The sequence below is a fragment of the Zootermopsis nevadensis genome, unplaced genomic scaffold, assembly GCF_977971745.1.
Source record: "Zootermopsis nevadensis isolate Lab colony 2312 unplaced genomic scaffold, Znev_1.0 Znev_ptg000021l, whole genome shotgun sequence".
Lineage (NCBI taxonomy): Eukaryota > Metazoa > Arthropoda > Insecta > Blattodea > Termopsidae > Zootermopsis > Zootermopsis nevadensis.
The window spans coordinates 10,064,414-10,086,669 of NW_028259153.1; the positions used below are offsets into that span (position 1 = coordinate 10,064,414).

Below are 22,256 nucleotides of genomic sequence, written 5' to 3' on the forward strand. Positions count from 1 at the left end.
CAGTAGCTCATACCCCGGAATGATACAATATCAGCTTCAGTGACATTACAAAGCTGTTGATGGAGTAATGGTCAGAAGCGGAAAATCTTACGCAATACAATTCTGAAAATAATTTAATTGCTGTACTGATGTTTTTTTTTTTACTTAGGTTGTAAAATTCATGGTCGCCTTATAGGCCTAATAGCAGCCAACAAAAAAACAGATTTTTACTCCTGTGCTCTGGGTATGATATTTTGATTCAGTCCACACTGCTCAAGAAAATATAGGACGTAGCTCAAGCGTACAGCGAAGTGGAAATTAATGAACATTTACTCACACACCTCAATTATCTTCGAAAATACTTGTAACATTTTGATATGTTTTTGAATTTATTGCGGACTTAATCAACTGCATATTTTTGTTAAAATAATATTTTTCTACATCAGTCAATTTTTACAGGAGTACACGACAAAACATCCCATACGACAGTCATCTGTTATTATCTATTCGTTCACTCTCTCATGCTTGTACGAAGATGTTATAAAGCATGCCAACATAAATAAACCTTTCTTTCTGTCTGCATGCACAATTTCTATCCCACAAATAATTTAAGATTACATACGTTTCATGGAACGGAAAATTATTACAAGATAGTGTAAATACTAATATCACCCGTAAGATTCTTTATAAATTATGCCGTTCAGTTTCTACATTTATACAGTGGCTACCTTACGTGCACACAGCCACGTATAAGTTACAATAAATACAAATCTGATTATCTCGTCTTGTAATAGTTCAGGCAATTAATCATTTTTCAATACCAAATAGGCCGACTGTATCAGCGCAAATGTGATATTACACTGGCGTATAGGCTACAAGTTTCACAAGCTTGCAGTAAGTAAAACTGTAAAACATTAAAGAGAACTTCAGTAGGTTTAAGTTATTCTTTTCATCCACACTGATTAAGCAAAGAATGTGTAGGGATCTTTAGATGTTTTCTCATCTCTGCTGGACATAGAAACATGGTTATTCACATTTAGTTGTGTTAAAATCTCCAAAATATATTTATGTACTTAAATTTTCACAACATAATCTACCGTAGACAAAACTTCAAGCACCAAATTTTCGAAAACTTGCATCTCGCTTACATCTATGTTTCTTTTTCGAGAACACATCTTCCTCAAAATGTTAGCATAGTCATACCAACTGATGAATGTTCACATTAAGAAACGGGGTTAAATGCCAATGTAATGAAGCATACGTAGACCCAGTTTCAGTAAGCCAGCCGAAATCAAGATTCGTCTTCTGAATCATATGCAGACTACGCTACATAACATAGCGGTCACTGCCTCTTCTATTTCACTTTGCGCGTAACCGTACCACGAGTTTTGAATGAAATCGCAAATGCTTGGATCCTACAGTTGTAACAGCAGCAAAAATAGATTTGATATCAAATGTTTATTTCTTAAGCGCTAAAAGGCCACTTCAGTCGATGTGATTCTGTTACAACCGGAGACAGAAAGAAACAGGCGTTTGAAACGTTTCCTTCACCCATTCACATTATTCATTATTTAATTATTCTTCTTTTTTCTTATTTTTCTTTCGTGATTTATTAATTATTTCTTCCTTTCTTCTTTCCCCTTACCCATTCGCGTTGTACAATTCTGTCTTCTTCTTTTTCTCGCTTTTGTCTTCCCTTCATTACACTCTTTTCTTCTCTGTTGAATTATTTCTGCCAGTCTTCCTGTTTGATTGTACTTTTTTTATTTTATACATTTCACATCAATGCCTTATCAATACATCATGTATGTCATACGAATTTACGAATTTAATTAACGGTTTGTCAGAATTTTCGATATGTGGAAAAGATTGCATAGAGACAATGCTTTCTTGTAATTCGTTCGTAGTACGAACAATCAAAAATTGTATTGGATATTGTTTGTTTCTTGTTTTTGAACCACTGTAAGAATTATTAAAATGAGAAATGTCAGGCTAATTAAAATGCATGCTCATCGTAACCTGTTACAAGTAAATATATGGAAGGTAATGATAAAAAAACTGTTTAAACAATATGGAATTCAATCAAAATATACAATATAACTAACTGTAGTTTGGTGCTGAATAGTTTAACAAGTTCCATTCTTGTGCTAGCTACGACTACCAGTGCTGTACCACCGACTACTTCAGTCTCTATCAGTTCTCGTAGATCACTCATTCCTTAGACAAAAACGAAGAAGCTAAATGCCACAGATCTTTCCTTCGTATCTGATTTAAAATAATCCCCAGCATCAATCAACATCTCACAGTTTCCAAGAATTCAACAGAAGATGTTACTGTTTTAGTATGTAGGCTATACTGCAATTCAGAGCGTCAAACCGGGGCTCAAAGAACTTCGCAGAACATTCTTTAACTATGACGTAAATAAGTGGCTCTTAAACTGATGTCACGGACAAAGTCAGCTCAAGAGTTAACGCCTCTGACTTGCATTCCAATGCATTTGCTTTGAATCTCAGCAAAGACATCGGCTATGTTATCGGAAGTTTCTCGTTGTTTGCCCCAACCTGGAGCTCGATGCGTGTTACAGATCCCATTATCAAGTGGCAAACTCATTTTCGTAACCCGCGCTACGGCGATCAAGAAATGGTCGTATAAACGTTTGCGTTGAGAAAATTTCACTACGTTATTGAAGCAGACTGAGTCATAGCAGCACAACCATTGTATCTGGAACGGAAAAATGCTAACACAAAACCTGGGTACATTTAAAGTGTTTATAACTTGAAGCTCAGTTGTTTAATATGCCTTCAATTAATAAAATTGAAGAAAAGGAAAATAACACAGGATAATAAGGGTTAAATATGGAAAAAATTAAAAATGGCAAAAATTAGAATATTAAAACGAGAAAAATATTAAGAATGAAGTGAAGGAAACTATTTGATAAGGTCATTAAGATGACGAAATAGGAGAAGATATGTAGAATAAAAGGGAAAGACGAGAATGAAAATAGGAGTAAAAGGATAGACGAAAAGTAGCAAGGGAATAACATGGGCATGAGAAGGATGTTCATAAGAAATTAAAACGAATGATTGTGTAATATTGCTTAATAGATGGAGTTTGCAATGACACAATGTTTTCCCGAGAAGGCACTATTGGGAAAGCCTGCCAGGAAACTTTCGATTTACTTTGCATAACCTTCAGCGAATGAAAAACAAAATTCCCCAGCACTTCATACACCTATGATTATTATCTATTCCGCATTTCGACGACACCCTTGTCTCACGTAAGCGAGTAGATTCACAGATTCACTTAAATCCATGAGCAAAGTCCAACTCGAGAAGCTAGTAACAATTTTTACCGTATTTTATGGAGCCTGTCGGTTCATTACAGTATTCATACAACACGCCACCCGCCCCTATCCTCAGACCCACGAATACAATCCATTTTAATATTACCTTCCCAGCTACGTCTCGGTCTTTTCCACCCCGGTTCATCCTCTTTGATTTGATCACCAAAATAATATTCGATGACAGTACAAATTATGAAGCTAGTCATTGTGCAATTTTCTCCTTCCTAGGTTTAACCTGAATCTCCAGCCACTCGTATCAGTGACGAGGCACATCCTCGCAGCATCACCATCTGGCAGTCGAACACATACAACGAGCAGTCAAGTTGCGTTTATGAAAAACTGGTATTTCACTTTCTCGGTCTCGTTTATGTATTCGACTAAGTTAGCATTTGTTTATATTTTCTTTTGATAATGTTCTTAAACCGGTCACAGTGGCGGCGAGGACCTCGTTCACTTGGACACTGTGACCGTGGGTTCGAATCCCACTCACGGCATGTTTGTCCGCGTCTTCCTATGCTGTGTTGTCCTGTGAATGTAGAAACCTTGCGACGGGCTGATCACTCGTCCAAAAAGTCCTATCAAACGTCTAAACACATCAAGTAACCTCCCATATGGGAAGAGGTCAAGGCCCGTCAAGGGCTGTAGAACCACAGACAATATAAAATGTAATCGACGTAATTGTTTGGACTCCGTGTGGACTCGTGGGCAGATACCAACGTCTCGGACGAACTTACATCGCCCGTCCGCGAGCTCTAAGAAGATATTTTAACTTTCTCTTGCATTCCGCAGTAACATCAGTGTAACAGAAGTCAATGAGCAAAACTAAATAGGAAAACTAACATGTCACGTCGGTTTGTTAAAAATCGCTGAGAGGAAAATACGATCCATCCCTGAGCGCCACTATAACCTCGTCTGCATTTCTCGCTACCAGTCACCACCGTCAGAATTTGATTTGAACCTTTTCCGTATCGCACAAACGGCGCAATTATCGAGTCATGCGTGTATATTATTATTATTATTATTATTAATATTAAATTATGTGGTAGAAAGAAAAGAAACAAAGAAAGAAGAAAGTAAAAGAACGAGGTCTTCACATGCAAGGTGAATGTTCAATGCCTTCGACTTTTTTACATCATGCACTCCCTCGCAACAACCTCCTTACACTCGTTTGAACATATCAGTCAATTTCGTACCATAGCCAGTCTTCGAACAGGTGACCTTGAATATGTTGTGCGGGTCTGCATAACAAAGAAACCAGGCACTGAACATTCACCCTGCACGGAAGGTGCAAGAGACAAGCATAAGATATCGCCTTGTCTTAAAAAGATATACGAAATGGAATATCGATGAACAATAGTGGTATTCAACCTGGGGTACGCGTACCCCCGGGGGTACGCGAACACATCTTAGGGGGTATGTGAAATTTAAAAAAAAATATTATTTTATGATAAGCACTGAATAATCAGGGCCAGATTTAATACATTATTTTAGATGTAATTCATTTAATTTATTTTAGATGTAGATTATATACTATGTATAACTTGAATTATACACCAACAACTTTGGGGGTACAAAGTTGAAAAGAAATTATATCTGGGGGTACGCTAACAAGAAAGGTTGAATACCACTGTTCTAGAACACTGAATGCCCACCCAAAGTGCTCCCAAGATAACAATTCTGAATTATTGCACTCGAGAGCCAGGCTGAGGTAAGAAGTTATGGGTGATTCAGTCGATTTCACAAGTCCGATACTACGCCACTCATTCACCGACGGTGAGACATCGCATGTGGGCTGAGAATAAAGTCTGCAGTCACAGGACCCAGAGAGGGACACGCTGCACAGGTCACCAGCAGTGGGACACTAAGAGGGCCCCGTGCAAAACGGGGACAAGTCTCTCCGCTGTTAACACGTGAGAAAGTTTGAACACTTGAAGCAAGCTCCCGGGACAGTCAACTGTATCGAAAGAAAGGCAAATAATTCTATCGAATTATGGAAGTTTAAAAGCAGAATTATACTTTTCTAGGCGAGTGTTTTGGCACGTGACACGTTTTTATTTTACAGAATAAATTGGCACGCAATCTTCAGTTGAACCAGGCGATTATTATGAAATCTCGCTAAGTAGATACTACGCTTTGTTGTAGACACGGAGCTACTGGCTGATTAAAAGAACGAGGAATCACAAAAGATCAGCTAATGGTCGTAGGGCAAGTCTCTTTGACGCCCACTCCATTTATTTACATTACAGTACAAGTGTACTGTCAAAGACCCTGCCATCATCCTACCTTACACCTGATGTCCAATCGATTTAAGTCGCATTGCATATACACAGCAGATGTCACGGGAAAAGAAAATAAGCCTTCTCAATCTACTTTTAGCCTCGATTTACCTTTTTCTGTGTTTGAAATTTGCACGTTTAGCGTGTTGGCAGCAGTGAACAAATAACCAGCGGATTACAGTCGACGTTTAAACTCATCAGTAAACGGTCTACCGAATTGTTACAAACATTACCACGCTATTTAGTATTTAACCAAAAATATATAAATAATATCAAGGTAACATTCGGCAGATTGGTAGATTACTAATAATGATTTCGAAGTCGAATATCATCTAAATTCACACTTCGAGAGTCAAAACTGATTGGACGGGAAACGTTATAACCCCCTTTTGATCTCATGCAACAGCAGTATTTGTAACCTTCACAATTGAAGATGCAACACCTAGCAGTCCTACTACACACTGAATCCTAAAGAGCAAAAGAACTGATATACTGGCTGTGTGGTAGGATTAACCAAGGCATTCCCAATGGTTAATATAAATTAATAAAACACGCATATGCCCACATCCGGTACTTCATTATTTGCGTCTCAGCAAGGCTTGCTGGTAAAGTAACTTGACTGATAGAATATTTGCACGCTTAATGTTCTTTGAGTCTACCAATAGCAGATCCACCATCATTATTCGTTACAGTGAATAAATAATAAACTGTTCTCGGTCAGGAAAGTGCAGGCGAACTATAATTTATATTGTAGCACACAATTCTGTATAATAAAACGTAAATTTAAATTAGACATAATCCAAATGTTGTCTAAGGCATAAATAAAATTAGCACTATTTACAGTAATCCGCGATTGTTCAAAGAGACTACACGCATTTGTTGCAATTTGGAAACATTTATTTCTTCAGAACAGGGGGATTCTTAAGTCATTTAACAATAATCCAACTGAATATATTACAGGCCTGTAGCGTCTAATGAGACAGAAAAATGATATGGCTTGTGAGTAGATACGGATTATGATGAAGACGGTCTTGTGGTCACCTGAAGGTTGGCCCACTAGCCCGTAAATTTCCTGTTGACTAAGCAAAACAAAAAAATAACTGCCAGAAACCCTACCGAGATTCGAAATGGATCTCTCTCGAATACATTTCATGAGTGTTACCGCTACACCATCCTTATCGTTGATAACACCTATGGCGAAATAAAATCCAACGGAATTGTCCAAGCATGGCAATGGTTCATCAGAATCCATCAAATGAGGAAGTGATACACATAATGCCACTTCGTATTATTTTTATGTAATAAATGGGCATACAAATCTTCGCTCAATAGAAGTGCATATATTTAGGCAAATCATAAACATGTTGCCCAAGCAATTTATAACTTTCAGACGTACCATAGTATAATATTGAAGGATTTATTCTTTCACTATTCAACGACGTTGTTTCAAATTTAAATTTTGTATAACAACTTACGAGTTTGTACAATGTCAAAAGAGGCTAAGATATGATTTTACACCTTCACAATACGGGAACAATTTACTGATGTGTCTGTCATTCTTTCTTCGCATGATACTTCAACGTAGTTACATCATTTACTAACAGAGATTTGTTGTAAAAACATCAAATAAATATTCCTACTCTCTCGTAGTCAAGCGTATTAATATAAACTTCCAAATCCGAATTTAGTACTTATTACAGAATGTTGAAAATGGTTTGTTCTATTTATAGTAATAAACCCAACACAAAAATAACATTATTTACTCTAAAACATAATTAATTTTACTAATTACAGATGAAATTGGTTTTGTCGCAGCCTCCCAAAAGGGGACAAATGAATGGTCACCAGCAGAGTAAAGTTCTTTGGAAGAATATAGTCGTGTGTTTTTAAGGTACACTATCAACACCAAGAGACATAGGGTGGACGATAAGAGTGGAACATGATACTTCCAGAATACTAGTCTTAATGCGTTATCGACAGCTAATTCGGTATAAAAATTCTGTACCGCTTTTATGTCTCTCCTTCACATATTTAACCTTCCATACAAAGCAGTATATAAAATTAGACAAACCTGTATTTAAATTTCTGCTAGTGTCCTGCCGATATAAACACAATTTGCTGTGCTGCACTAATGTAAACACTAGCGCAACAAGCCACGAGGCACGTGGAAGCCTCTCGCGCAAACACACCCTCCACAACAAACCTCAACGTTGCTCAAACGCAAAACATACACTAACGCGATATACAGCACTAGTCGTTCGACCCGCGTGCTGTAGTACTGGGTGGGAGTTACGATAAGTTACGTCACTCCTCAGTGACCAATCACGGCTCATCTCGTATGACGACACCAACATCAACACGTTCCTGGTCTTACGCGTTGGTACGCGGTGTCATCTTCCGAGTGGTTACCAACACTTCTGCCCTGAAGATGTAGGCGATGTGTTCCTTCGAAAAAATTGTAATATTAAAAATATTCCAGAAGAATCTATTACGTACATCTCTCGAGTTTGGCTTCCCTTCCAGTGGACCGTCCTGAACTGAGTGAATCTTAGAAAAATATGAAATGGTGTGAAGATGCTCAGCATAATTTCTGTGATGGGCAGAACAAAACAGACACCTTCAAGTTCCAAACAGGTGGGGTGACTTTCACCAGCTCAGTAACTACACATTTTTCCTGAAAGACTTCTCACCAAGGACTTAGATAAAGCCATCCGGAGAGTGAAGATACAGTTCCACACCTCGGCATTAGCTGAAGACGCGTGGTCAGCTTCACGTCCCAGCCGCTTTACCCCGGAAGGAGTACCCACTAGGCACTTGCCGTTAACTGAACCCTGGTCGCCTACCCCGAATCCTCGTCACTGGGCGATCTAAACTATCCTAATTCTGTATTTATTTATAAAGTGTCCCAAAAAGATGGACACACAACCATTACATACGTCAAAATCGCATATACACCTTTTTGGGACATTGTATATAACTTCAAATAATGTACGTAACCCGACAAAGCAAAATATGATAAAGGTATCGAAGAGAATGTTTTATTTGAGGTATTCGCGGCGGTTAGAGTGAATTATTGTCGTCTGAATTATGTAGGTGATTAACCCAGAAGACCACAATCCATGTCCAACGGATGACACGCAGAATATTTTCATTATATTGCCAACCAGTGCAGAACCTAGGTCAATTCAGAAAGTATTTCGGACGCCTTTAGAAGAACCACTGGATAAAATCTAGCACGAACGTCCAATTCATAAAACGGTCCCTATACTATGCCTGCAATAAATCACCAACAACACTTCTCAGTAGATGCAGACGTGCATATTCCTTCATATCGACCCCTAAAATCAAGTCTTTATGAGAAATGCGAAATCATTACGTAGGAATTCCAAGCATTTGCCTTACCAGAAGTGGAATAAGCCTGAGAAAAACCGAAGTACAAAGACCCGAAACACCGAAGCCTTCAATGTTCTCAAGGAAGCAAACACGAAGAATGTGCTGTGTATATTTGGGTAATAAAAATGGTACAGTAATAAAACAAGGAAAAGAAATACACATTATATCTTTCTTTCTTCTTCCATCAGACTTCACTAGAGTTTAATCAGAATCCGTTCAGTAGATCCACATTTAAATAAGACACATGCGAAGAGAGAAGCCGATGGGGAGCTGAACACCTTCCCTTCATGCGTTCACTTTGTGCAGAGGTACACTGCCGAATTAGGGCTGAAAATCTTTTGGTGAGCGTTCTGTAGTAGTGTGTTGGTAAGACAATTCAATTTAAAAATCAGACTTTTAAAGCCGACGAATTTATTTTGAAACCAAAACATGAGAGAAATCAGTAAGAATCCTTGACGGAAAAGACAATGAAGGAGGGAAGCATAACAGAAAAAGTTGATAGTCATTTAGTTGCTTTAAGAAATGACCCACTTATATTAAACCCAAATGTTCCTTTCAGAGTTCGAAAAAGCCAGCCATTCCACGATATCTTCAATCGAAATCGAATCAATCGACACCACACCATGATATATTTCAATGCTATCCTACCATCCACGTCTAGGTCTAAATGTCTCAAATGGTTTACACTTTTAAGATTCTTCAAATGTTTTTAATATAACTTATTCACAAAGTTGTAATACGGCACCATAACAAGAGCGCTGTTTTGCTGAAGAGGAAGGCCCTGCAGAGGCCACGCTACTGATTTCGTTGTCATACCTCGGTAACCAGACATACTGCATTGTACTTCACAGGAAGTACAGTCAGTTTGGAAATGCGGTCGACTCGCCCTAAATGCAACAAAATTAACACCACGTCACACTTCAATGTCGACGGGTCCAACAAAATCATATAATTTCGAGGTATGTTGAATATCGCTCTCGAAAAGTTTCAGACTATCCCGCAGTAATCAGATAAATAACTCCATGGATACGTGGCCTTCAAAAGGAGGTGATAGAGTTGGTTGAGGGATTAAAAAACTCCCCACCTTTAATGTCAGCACAAGGTCCATTACCTTGTTCACAAGACCCCGCCACTGGAACCTATTCTGAGCCAGATGGGTTCAGTTCAGTATAGATTCTTTAATATCCGTTTTAACACTAACCTCTGCTCTGAGTTTTCAGAATGTATGACTAGGATTTTGTACTGTATTCTGATGACGAGACATAAGACATGGCTATATTTAGTCTTTTGCTTTTATAGAGTTCGTGATTTCACTACAGACCCAGAAGATGTGTCTTATTAGTTCCTTTACTAACTGATGTCCTTGGACCTCTCAGTTAGTGGATTCCAACGCAAAGTAATGGCAATTAAGCATTCTATTTTTCACACCATTCTAAACAGAAAATGTTATCAAAATGAAGATGACTTTCTTCTGGGTTGTTGCGCCTTGTGGTATGGTGGGTTTAGTCTCTCCATCGTCGTTTTGGTCGTCCTAATTCTCGTCGTTCCTTCGGTCTGTAACCGAAAGTCAACTGCAGAAGGCGGTCTCTTTTCATTCGCTCCAAATAATTTCTCCAATTTTGTTGGCGCAGCTAACAATCTTCAAAAGTTCTCATTTCTGAATTGAAAGTGTTTGCCAAACATTTTTATTAATTAATAACCGAAATTAAATCATGCCATATGAAGGCTGAATAATATCCAGTTTGAATGTAAATAGGAGGTTCACATTACAGAAACGAAAGGAAGGTATAGTCCTATATAGACGGAGCCCGGACCGTAATCTGCTTGAATAATTCCACAGTCACGGAAGTTCCTAGCATTGCACACAGAACCGGAAATTGTGACAGTCGTACCTAAAACACCCTCATCACCATTTGTCTTGCATAACGTGTGTTCACTGTAGGCGGAAACAGCGGGAGACCCACCTGCACTGCGAAATCTGAAAACTGGAGGGAGGCTGGAGGACGGAAGTACGAGGTCGCTCAGAGTATGAAAAGTGCGATCATAAAGTTACGGGAGCAGTGTATCCAGGGTACGGCACTCAACATCTTGTCCGAAGACGGGTGACAGTATTATAAAGGAAATCACAGATGTGAAGTTCAATCACAACATTAGAGAATCAGGAGTCTTTAACCTGTGGCACGCGTACCGTGAACAACATGAATATCAGTTATTCAAACAATATTAAGTAAAACAGTCTCCTGAGACCAGCACAAGATCATTTAATAGATCGTGTGGGACTCAGCAACAAAAAATCTGAAGACATCGAATTTTCATCCTGCGGCAAGTAAAGAATGAGTACGCTGTTGTGATTTCATTTATTCTGTAATTAAGACGGAATATATGGACACAAACTAAACAAATCCTGGAACTTTACGTTCACACCGCTCCCAACTCTGTATGACATTGCATGCAGAAGACCCTACAGCTGATTGTGTTTTGGGAGCCGGGTCTATTGTTGTGAAACCTTCTTGAAGAACAGGACCTTACTTTTTTATCTTAATTCTAGGTATTCTTTCTCGTAACCGAAACAGTATGAAGTCCGAGACACTCATACGTCAACCAAGGTTGTTATAACAGGTGGGGTGTTTTAGCTAAATGTCTGTTACTGTATTAGAAGTTTAAAAGGCCTCAGTCAGCAAGAAATACACAGCAAAAACCAGGAAAAATGTTGACATAAAATAGTGTCATTGGACTAAAACCGCTGAAACGCCGATCAAAATGTCGGCGATGATAATATGCGTCACTTATGTATGTTCATTCTTTAGGGTGGGACACCACGACCCAAACCAGTTGCAACAAAATTCCCTTCTCACTGATTTGTATAATGAAGTTTAATTATCTTTAAAGTTTAGAAGCTAGTGAGGGATGATAGATGGTTAAGACCTTGATGGAATTGATGATTTTCTAGCACACACAGGAACTGATGACAAGCCAAAAGTTACCCTACGCCAAGCCGGAAACTGCTCGAAAAACAATACAAAATCAACTGTTTTCCAATCAACAGTACCACCTGTCTTTTGCCCTAATCCGACTGTTGTCTTCACAGCTGGCAGAACAATTATTACCTTCTTATCAATCTCTTATCAGCTCCATATGTTTCGGCACATAATACACGTTGCCAGAACAAGAACCATTTGTCAATATTAAGCTCCGGGTACAATTACGGCAGGCAACTAATTTTTAGCCTACGTTATTAGTATTTTAGTGAAAGACAGGCATATGTCTGCGCCCCTTTAATAAATTCTGAAACAATTGCCGGATTTTCATTGTATTTGATGCGACTGAAACACCATATTTGTATGAAAGGGCAGAAATTGAGGAGGAAACATAAGATAAACCCTACTTTTCATGAAGCTAAATATTCTATCAATAAGAGTATTATAAAAATAGCTCGTCATACAAAATATAAAACACAGAGCTCTTAAGATCTGTGAACCTTCATAGCCAAAACGTATCTGTTCGTCCCATTTAAATGTATATACTATTTCTCACGATTTTCCTCCACTTTCTCTTCTATCTGTCATTCATTCAACTTCAGATGATTAAAACATTCTATACTCTATCACTGTTCACGTACCAAAACACGTTTGGTTTGTCTGCCAACATCACATGAACCATGGTGATGTGATTCTCATTTCTAGCATCCAATTAGAGGGCCAGAATTTCATTGTTACAAGCCCGACATAAGTTTACGTACTCTCTGTGGCAATCTTGAACAAAGTTGAGAGCTCATCGTTTGTGAGATATAGCAACAAAGATGGTGAAAGTGGTGGGAATCTCGGGTTATACTTAATCTCAATCAACTTATGGCTTTTTTCTGGGATATTGCACAGCGTAGGCTGGTAAAGTGACCGATTTGGACGATATCACTTCTACTGTCATGTGACCTCGCTAGCCAATCACCTTCGGAGAGTCAGTGTAGAAAATATTTAGCTACTTCAAGCGCGAATCAGGCGTAAGATCTGCCCCACCCGCCTTCGTGTAGGTCACTTTAGATACTGGCCGACGTTTCAGAGTAACTCACTCCATCATAAACGAGCCTGGTCGACTGGGGTTCGACTTCTCTCCAGAATGCTCAAAGGGCTCACCAAACCTCGCATGCAATAGGTAGTAAAACAATCCGAGCGTAATTGAAATAACTCACCTCAATATAACCTCAGGTAAAGAATGCGTAATTAAGGTTAGCCAAACAAATTATCTAAGTAAAAACAGGCATATTCTTGAAGGATCAGAGCATAGATTATTAATCCAGGGCCCCGTTGTGTTCTGCGAGGTCTGCTACTTCTGTTATAATACTGTGCCACTATGCATGATGAAAAATAGTTACCTGGTATCTGAAAGTACGTCCTGATCATGTCTTGACATGGTAGTCCCTATCACTGTGATCAACCGTACAGCTTAATGAAGAACGTCCGATCAAAAACTCTGACGCATATCACGGATAATGCGAAGAGGGATTCATGCGACTAGCAATATAAATGAAACCCAATATTGAAGAATTACTTAAGCAAAAGCAGTGCCAAATATCTCACTCTCACTTTGTTAAAGAAAATTATCGTGTAATATGTACGCCTGAATGTAGCAGTAGGCCTAATTTAGAAACATTTTTCATTACTTTTCATGACTGTCCTCATTTATAACCTAAAAATCCGTGAAATCGATTGGTGTAAACGTGGCCCCAGGTCTGAAAGGTAAGGACCCCTGACTCGTGCCAATAACAATGACTTTTTGATGTTAAAATTTTAAATCGAGGTAATATTTATTGGCGGATTTTTAGAAACAGAATAATAAACCTCCAGATTCTCTAAGAGGCAAAACATTTATTGCCTACCTCAGCAACTATTACCTCTTCTCAAGAATGATTCTGTTCTTCTGCGAAGTTCGAAATGTGTAGTTGGAATAACTTTAAGGTCGATTAAGAAACAGGTCTACGTAAGAAATTCAACAGTACACAATTAATACAAAATAAATTCATAGATAATATTCGTGGTAAGTGCTTGCGAGGCTCCCAGACCGCGTGACATTCCACAGACGGACGATGTTGAAATGTAAATATACTCAGAGTGGGATATTCTCAGGTGGGAAAACTTGTGGGTCTGTTCCTGCAACATCGCCTCATAAAAACGCCCGTGCACACAGAATTCCACTCTCCGAACACCCTCCTTTTTTATCTCCTTGTTCCCTGTACTTCCAAAATGGTGAGTAAGATATGGAGACCATAAAGAACAAAACCAGCCCAGGAAAAACGCCAAACACACAGCGGTCTGTATTTCGAATACCGAATAAGAGACGACCAAAGAAAATATCACGAGTAAATATACGAGGAAAAGAATGGGCCTAAACGTGGAAGTACCATAAGACATTACGTAAACTGTAAGTCAATGTTACGCGAGCACTTGAGAGAATAAGTCTACGTAATGGTGGGTGAGGTATATGCATGGGACCAGAATATGCCACCACAGAGACCAAGAATTAGATGTGAGGGTAATATTAAAATAAATCTTAAAGGAAATAAAGTGTGAGAAAGTGGATTGGATTCACCTGGCTCACCAGCTGCGTGCTCTAGTGGAGATGGTTATGAAACTGGTCACTAATCTCGATGAGAGCATGTTTCGATCAGGATATTATCATCGTCAGGCTCAGTAAACTTCTCGTATACGAGGTGCGATCGGAAAGTTTCTAGACTGTGCCTATAAAAACCCGTACACTGATCTCAGGTATTAAATTCATCCATCACCCTCGAAGTAGTTCCCCTGGGAGTGAACACAACGATCCCAGCACCGCTACCAAGCCTGGAAGCATCCCTGGAAATCTTTCTTTCTCAGCCTGTCAAGCACCATCTGCGATTCTGCCTGAATCTCTTCTATCGTCTCAAATCTCCTTCGCTTTAGCTGAATTTTCACCTTTGGGAAGAGGAAGAAGTCACACGGAGCTAAATCAGGCGAATAAGGAGGGTGCGGGATGACGGCCATGGTGTTTGAGGCCAAAAACTGCCGAACTTTGAGGGCGGTGTGCGCTGGCGCGTTGTCATGATGTGTCGCATGTGGAGTTCTTCCTTTAGAATCAGCTGACAGGTCCCATAGCCTATCCCAACAATGTCGCACAAGTCGTTGATGGTACGACGTCGATCTTCGTGAATGGCCTGCCGAATCTTCGTAACATTTTCGGGCGTTGTGCTCGAAGATGGTCGTCCAGAACGCTCGTCATCATCGACAGAGGTTCGGCCATTTTTAAAACGTGAATTCCACACAAAAGTTTGTGCACGACCCATTGCGGACTCCCCAAATGCTTGCTTTAGCATTTCATAGGTTTCCGTAGCCGTTTTGGCGAGTCTTTGGCAAAATTTGATGCACACGCCATTCCGAAATCGCAGGAGGGTCGGAGTAATGCACTACCAAAACGCCCGTAACTAAGAAACAAATGCTAATTCGATGATGCCGGCTGGCACACTGATTCACTATGAATGTAGGCCGCACCCCCTAGAGGCAGAAGCTCGTACTACATCCGGTTAGCCCGCTATTGACACAGTCTTGAAACTTTCCGATCGCACCTCGTACAGTGCATAATTCTCAGCATAACCAAGTAAATGTTTATGATTCAACTGTTATTGGCGTGCGAACGGTGAAAACAAGCGATAGTAGCGAACGCTAAAGGGTGCCACGACATAGAACGAAATGAAATGTTTGGTTTCATAAAGGACGAGAAAAAGCACAAGAACTGTTTCATGTCCACAGTTTACAGCTTATTGATAAACTTACAATGACAGAAACCTTTGTAATTTTAATTACCATGGAAAAAGCTACTTAGCCTCCTTAGGTTCCAAATATAATTTTTAATCTACTAAAAATGTTTCTGTTTACAAAGATATAATCTGTGGGTATAGTCACTTTGCATAAATATAACACTGAGGCGAAGGGGTAAGGAAGCAGCCTATAGGCCTAGTCAGTAAGAGATGGAGGTAAGTGATGGGCTTCACGAAAAGTGATAAGAGACGAAGCACGACAGGAAGCAGATACGAAAAACAAACAACGTTTTTTTTCATTTGGATTACTTTTAACGATTAGTCTGAACACACTTTTCGGCCGCTAGAACGCTAATGTTGAAGGTCACAAACTCGCTCCGGGCAGCGCTATTTTGCTTAGTCCTGTGTAGGCAAAGGCCATTCGATCTACCAAATCAGAACAAACGTCTAAATGATTAATTCCTACATAATTAATTCTGGATCAAGACAGGTCAGAGGGGTTAATTAAATCATGACAGCTCAAGAAGAAAACTATTTCCACTTGAGGTTCCTAACATAGCCAAAAAATTGCAGATTATTTGTATCAGGCCGAGCGATTCAAGAGGTTACTGAACGTCTCAGTTGAACTGGATATCTGCTACGATAATCGTGGGATCCCATTGCACTATAGTATCAACGGAGACAACGCTGCCTTACGAAGCTACTTTCTCGCTAACATTTAACCTTCCGTTTACTTTAATTAAACTTTCTCTGTACGTTCAGTAATAGCTTTTTTAAGCATAATTACTGCATTGTGTAGCAAAACAAAGGTATTTATTCCCCCCTACCATTCCATCTCACAAAACAACACTTGTTCCATGGATCTGTAATTTCTCACATTATGGAGCAAAATAAAATTATTATACTCGAGCACTTCAATTTTAAATCAATGGCTTTGATTCATTTATCAGCACAGAACAGTCCAAAGCCTGTTGTTGATTGTATTTTTGTGATAAATTACACGTGAGATGCAAAGGAGAGACAAGAAAAGGACAAACACGAATCTGTCAGACTTTCCTCACCGCATTACCTCCGCCGTTGCAGCGTTTAACCGACTGAGAGAAAGCGACGTAGAAACAAACAAAGCCAAAGGAATTTTACCAGAGTCTGTTTACCCTTCTGCGCTTCTTTTAAGTTGCCCCTTGTTCACTGTATGAGGAGTGCCCTGCCTCTGAAGTGGCGGAAAATACGCGTGATCTTCGTTTATTTTACAGTAAGATTCGTTCCAATGTTATGACACTTCTTACCTACTGCAAATACAATGAAGAAGTTTGTGGATCTCAGACAGTACCCAAGGCGAAGATGGGAGTATGATATTAAGACGGATCCTAAAGAACTAGGGTGTGGACTGGGTTCATGTGGCTCTGGATAGGGACCAATTGCGGGCTTTTGTAAATATGGTAATGAACCCTCAGATGCCATAAACGCAGGGGGGACAGCTGCTTCTCAATACGACCTCTGCTACATTAAATTAGTTTGACGACCATCTATTAATTGCGCAAGTTAGAAAGCGCAAACTAAAGAATGAGTAACAACTTGGAAAGGACATGGAAGGAAGAAATCCTTGCCCTTTTAAATTGTCTACTACTAACGTCAAAGCTGACGGGAATAAAATCCGTTTCTGTTGTTATACAATGATATAATTTATTGTAGCATTATCTTCGCAAATCGCGCTAAAGTTACAAAATGTGTTGAGAAACAAAATTACATTTGAAAACATCATTACGGTGACTGAAGCCCAGATTTATGCCAAACGCACAAACACAAAACCGACCGCTTGACTTCAGATTTCAGACCCCCGCCAACCAGACCCCACGATGGCATCGTTTACGTTTTTTTGCTACCGGAGTCGCCGCAGTCAGAATTTAATAACCTTTTTTCTTTCCACATCGCACGTACACTCGTATTAAGAGTAGATTGTTTCTTGGGACGGATGAAACTCGTTCAGGATAACCAATGGCATGTCAGGGCTGCGATCTCGCGAGTATGAAACGGGATGACTAACCACTAAGCTACATCGTGACGTTCGAAGTTATTCTTTGGGGTCAATCGATATTCGTTCACGTAACGATATCGCTAGCAGTGATATTCTTTTATTGGATTGTCAGAATTAAAGTTGATTTTACACATGGCTTACGTATGTACGAAGCAATTCACATACTAAAACGAGTCACTGAATATAAAAATAAGACCGATGGAAATTTCACTTTGAACTTAAAATAAGACGAAGTTGGCTGACTTCTGGGATATTGCACTGTAAAGATGGAGGCAACGAGAACCTCTGAAACGTCGGTAAACTTCTATCAGATGACACCGCGCAACAAACCAGAAGACGGCCACCTTCATCGATACTTCTGTATCCCATATGTCGTTTCGAACGAACAATATGGGCGACAGAATTCAGAATTCTTTAACCTTTGAGGTATTTATTTTTATGGACTGCACTTCACGAACTACACAGTGCAACATTAAGAAAAGCCAAGAGCTGTGTGTATCGTGTACCGGTCAGGGGTCAAGAATCACTTGACCTCCGTCAGTCTTTGTGACGTCACATTGCGACATCTGTCGTGAAGATGAGAGAGCAGCTGTTGCGCTTGGCTGAGGCGTCTGTCTGCCTGGCAGAGGGGTGTGTGTATGTGAGGGTGAAATTATGCACACTGCGTGTCCTAATTACATTTTTTAGGTTAGAATCGTCCTTGAACATGTGTCGTCTTGTCTTCTCACAGAGAAACTGTTATGGTAGTACACTTCAAAGTGACGTGCATGCATGCTTTATTCCTTCTTGTCTTTTCCACTTCTCTTTTCTTTCTTGCGCAGTTTTTTCGTTCTTTCTTGTTAGTCTACCAATCTGAATTTGATACGTAAAAGTTTTTACTTCACTTCATCTTTCAGATACAGTGGTCCCTCGGTATACCACGCCATCCATCAACGATCCGCCTCCAAACAGGTCCCATTCTTCCTGTTATGGATAACGACATGTTTATGATATCACATGGCCCCCAATTCCGGCCAATCGTAGCGCTCCTAGTTGGACTCTGCTAGACCTCAGCCAATCACCAACCCATTTTATGATCTTCTGTAGCTCACATGGTTTGCATTTCACTGTTTGACGTGCGCTCTTGGATACTAGTGTATGTCCTATGTTCGATTAACGATAATTTCAATTGACGATGGTTTTCGTGAAACCAATTATTATCGTTAACTGAGGGGCCACTGTATGCAGTATAAGTCCTTGTATGGGGGAGCGGCTCATCGCAGACCCGTCACCTCAGGGGAAACCAAACTACGGCCCATAGGATGGAAAGGACTCGTGAACAAAATTCAGTCCGACTAACGACGTTTTTCAGATATCAGCAACACAGTTTGTTACACGGAAAATTTTTATCTCCTCGATTTGTGAGGACACAAATAAGATTTCAGGATACCGTGTCAAAAAATTTCCCCGCCTTTTATGAGACTATAAAAATATAGTCGCGTCTGTGTGAAACTTGGTCTCTTTCCCTTAGGGACAAAAGTGTTTCGTGTGTTTAAGAACGGTACCGAAGAGAATGTTTGGGACTAAAAGAGATGAAATAAAAGCAGCATCATAATTTGTACTTATCAGATGTGTGGGACACGCAGCAGGTATCTAGCAGATGAAAAATGCATACAAAATTTTAGTCAAAACCATGAAAGAAAGAAACTACTTGAAAGACCTGGACGTAGATGGAAGAACATTAATAAAACGGTTCTTAAGGAAACAGGATGCAGGTCGGGGTCAATTTTTGGGATCTTGCAAACTCAGTGAAGAATCTTTTGACTCCGTAAAGGGCGAGGAATTTATTACATAGCTGAGCGATTATCAGCTTCTAAATAAGGACCCAACCCCATATATGTCACTTAGTTATCTTGACATTGAGAGCTGCCTGAAGCGACTGAGGGATGCCACCAGAAATCGAAGTCAGGACAGTTGGTGTCCAAGACGAAAACCAAAACAAGTTCAATATTAGATTATATTCACTAGCGTCCAGTGTTGATATTTAAAAACCTCAGCACGACGCCCCAACAGCCAACGCTGCATCCGTCATTTGAACAGGCAGGAAGCATCCATTAGTTAAGTGGCGTCTCTGGACCCTCTCAATTCATCTTGATCTTGTCCATGAAGTTGTTTGATCTCATTGTCTGCGCACTGCGCCCTGTTTACTTTGGAGTGGCTTCCATGATGACACTCTTCCTGTTTCTCTAGAACGGATTCAACCGGGTGAATACGGATGTATTTTCACACACACAAATGGGAAGACCAAATTTTACATCGGAGTGATTCATCTTCGGGTGGGGTGGGGGTAAGGTTTTACTGGATTCACTTATAAACCCCGAGACTGGCCATCGTGACTGGGTTTTCGTGGTTTAGGCTTAAAATTATACGACTATTTACTTCATATTTTATGTATGGTTGATTTAACGATGCCCACACTATACAACAACGAATGGTGGGATAATTAATTAACCACAGAATGGAAATTATACAGAAATAAGCACTTGTGACCTAATTTAAAGCAAACAAACTTAATCTTCCATGATGCACAAGACACAACACGGCACGCGATTTTAACTAAGTTTAAGCAGTAATATTTGCGTGGAGGGACTGAGAAAATACACCAAAGAAACTCAGGATAACCGGTATCCGGGTCTAGACATGAACCCAGATCATCTTGATTAAAAAAACCGGATTGCTATTTAAATTCATTTACCGACAAGGTACCGGTAGTCGGTGTTTCTTATGACAGATTATGTTCCCATTAAATAATTAAACGTTCCTTAATCTGTAAATAATAAATATGTGGCTAAAATTAAAATGTTGCCGATTAACTGTTTTATATACACATACAGTACAGACCCCAGGGTCGAAGATACCTCTAGATGGGAAAACCTGGAAGATGAAGAAAGAAGGAAAGACAGAAAGAAATATGAAATAGAAGTATTTTATGTCCGCTAGAGAAACCCTTTGAACCTGGGGCATGGAAGTTGAGGCAGAGACCTAACTGCCAGCAGACTAGCGCTCGTTCAGTTCCGGAAACCATTATTCACGTAACGTCAAGCAACTGAAATTAACGAGAAGCCGTCGTAGAAACTGCACCTCTTCACGTCAGAAACGGAATGAAAAATACAGATTCGTCATGAGGATTTGGGGGGGGGGGGGGGGGGGCTTTTCAGAACAAGAAGCAAGCTCTGGGGTTCGGAACTAATCGGACAAGTGTGCACAACTCTGTAAATCCTGATATTATTATCACTTTTGCACACACTGTTTCACACTTTTAAGTGTTTCTTTCCTACGTCGAACTACATGTTTCGGCCGCACATGACCATCATCAGATTCGATGCATTCTTCGTAGTCATTGCATTAGCGTTAAAAACTGCATATTTCATTTTATGGCTTAGTCTAGGACAAAATAACACACCGGGAAGCTGCACAGAATTGTACACAAATTTGCTTTTGACTATAGCTAATGAAGAAGACATTTTGCGTTGATACGCTGTAATATCGCTATTCCCCAATATTCAAGAACATAGTTCTGTTTACATGCCTTGAAACCACTACACCACTTGTAGGGCAGCTTATCTGTACCTAATGAAGACATTTAAGACTTCGATAAAGTACATATGCCTTTATTTATCAGAACAACTCTTTAAGTCCCTAAATGTATCGACAAATTTTGAAGCCGAACTACCAACTAACCAACCAAAAAGCTATTAGGTGCGGAATTTCCCGCGAGTACAAGATGACAAATCTTCTTCTGTTAAACCTTTCCTACGTACGAAACGCATAGCTGGAAACTGAAAGAATGATTATAAACCATAACTAGGGATGTGCTTACACTAACGGAATTGCGCGCATCTGAATAATATTTTAAGATTAATTTATTACCTTACAGAAAACACACGTTTCCATTATAAAAATCAATTGGTTAACACTGTTAAGAAAATAAACGCTGTGTATGAAACCCACAAATACATTCCGCGGGCAAAATTCAGTTTTACTGATTGTTAAATTATGTGGCATATATACATACCATTAGTATTTAAAAGGTTAGAAACAACTGATCATGCCTACTTCAAATATAAAACTACTAATAGGCCCATGTACAGCTTAGTCACGGCCTCTCATAGACATAGACTCCTGATAACCATTAAAAGCCTCGAAATTACTGCCCTGTCGTCGTCACTAAAGAACCGGGAACAACTGGAGGTCAGGTCACGCCTCCTGACCTGAACGTGGAACGTGACCCATGGCCTTCATTCTGACGTCACTTCATCGAACCACAACCCGAAAAAACTAGATTTATTTCCACAACCGTGTTACTCTTTCAATGGTACCGAATTTCAAGTGCCTCGATTACAAGGTGCATAAGTAGAGATAAACACATCCGACTGAGGCACCGAACGCTGGATGTCTCAAATTCTG

The 22,256-nt window shown here is 39.7% G+C and overlaps 1 protein-coding gene across 2 annotated transcripts in view; it reads right to left on the reverse strand.

The window, feature by feature from the left end:
• The window catches only part of rau (RA domain-containing protein rau), a 103,014-nt gene that overhangs the window by 77,325 nt on the left and 3,433 nt on the right, over window positions 1-22,256 (reverse strand). Inside the window, exon 1 of one of the 2 annotated variants that reach the window (XM_022079368.2) lies at window positions 7,670-7,838. The exons of the other annotated variant lie outside the window; for it this stretch is intronic. The gene's annotated coding sequence lies outside the window, so the exon portion shown is untranslated. Of the gene's footprint in view, window positions 1-7,669; window positions 7,839-22,256 lie in introns of those variants that run through there. 2 annotated transcript variants of the gene reach the window in all.